The sequence below is a fragment of the Zootoca vivipara genome, chromosome 1, assembly GCF_965207765.1.
Source record: "Zootoca vivipara chromosome 1, rZooViv2.hap1.1, whole genome shotgun sequence".
NCBI lineage: Eukaryota > Metazoa > Chordata > Lepidosauria > Squamata > Lacertidae > Zootoca > Zootoca vivipara.
Window position 1 is genome coordinate 92,869,096 of NC_142582.1, and position 1,692 is coordinate 92,870,787.

The 1,692-nt window shown below is 45.6% G+C and overlaps 1 protein-coding gene across 1 annotated transcript in view; it reads right to left on the reverse strand.

The window, feature by feature from the left end:
- Nucleotides 1-1,692, reverse strand: part of CHP1 (calcineurin like EF-hand protein 1) — a 29,098-nt gene that overhangs the window by 26,747 nt on the left and 659 nt on the right. The gene's annotated exons all lie outside the window — the stretch shown is intronic.

Sequence of the window (1,692 nt, forward strand, 5' to 3'; positions counted from 1 at the left end):
TCGAAAGCACGTCAAAGTGCAAGTAAATAAATACAGTGGGAAGGTAAACGGCGTTTCCATGTGCTGCTCTGGTTTGCCAGAAGCGGCTTTGTCATGCTGGCCACATGACCTGGAAGCTATACGCCGGCTCCCTCGGCCAATAATGCGAGATGAGCGTGCAACCCCAGAGTCGGTCACGACTGGACCTAATGGTCAGGGGTCCCTTTACCTTTACCTAGCCTGTAGCTATAACCAGGGATTCCCAAACTATGGCCCAGGGGCCGGATACGGCCCGAAGGGGTCATTTATCTGCCCCATGGCAACCCCCGCCTCCCGCTGCCACTACCCACTCTTACCGGCGCGGCTACCCACTTCCGGGCTGCAGGAGCACCGGAAATAGCTTGCGTACATGCGCACACACTAATTTCGGCACACTTCCGGGTTGGAGGAGGCCCATGTGCATGCGCACAAGCTATTTCCAGTGTTCCTGCGATCTGGAAGTGCGCCAGAAATAACGTGCACTTGTGTATGGCCGCGCGCTCCAGCCCGCCGTGCGATTGGCACTGCAGGCACCAGCCCAAAGTGCGGTTAAGTTTGGTGACCCCTGCTATAACCCTATAGCACATTTGTTTTCTATTGTATTTTTGCCCACTAGATAACGTTTTGTTTGGCTATGGGAGATGTAATTACTACTCATGGAGCCATCAAGAGGCCTTAGGCAAGTTTCTATCTGAGCCTCAGAAAACTAGCTGTAAAATGAGAATTCCAACGATAACATGTGGGTGTTCATCTTTGTAATAAGATAAAGGCTGTACTGTAATATGTTTTACACCAAAAGTGCCCTAAATAAAGTTGTGTTAAAGACTATCAGAACTGCTTACACAATTGCTTCAGGGTGTCTCATGGAAAGGAATTTGTAAATGAAATAAAAAATGTTAACTAGTCCTTTGAATGCTCCAGTGCATGTCAAGAGGAAATGCATTATCAATCTATACATAAATAATGTGTCACCAATGTGCATGGCACTTAGATTCACAGAACTGCAGGAGGGGCACCTTCAACACTTTGAAAAAAATCTAGAATGCAGCAAGCAACACTTTTGATACAGGTTGGAGCATTCACAATCACAACACAAAAAGGCTTAATTTAAGCTAGCACTTGTTCTGAATCCTTACCTTAGGAACAAGTGTAGCACTTGTAATTAAGAGGGCCTGTGTAGAATTATTTTCCCTTATCTACTCTACCATATTCAGCCACAACTCACATGGAAAGAGCTCCTAAAAAGGGCTTTATACTCACCATAATTATATGGGGCTAATTAAGCAGAACAATAATTTTAAAAATCACTAAGGCAGGATAAAAATGCTCATCCAACCCACTGTCAGGTTGAGCATTTGACTTTAAAACAGCACATAGCAAACTGATGTTGCAACCATTTCGAAAGTTCAGATGTTGCCGATTCATCAAGAGGAGGGCAACCCACAGTAGTAAAGACGTCAAAAAAAAAAACCTCTCTTCTCTTACAGAAGGCTACCACACACACAAGGTATCAGATACTTCCGTCGGAATAGTATCGACGCCTACGTGCCAAGTTTATCCGGTCGGTAACTATAGGCTGCGCCTCACGCAGCATACCTTGTACCAGAACAGTGAAGAATTTGGCAGCCAGGCAACTTGAAGAAGACGACACGCCTTTCGGAACATGACCTCTCT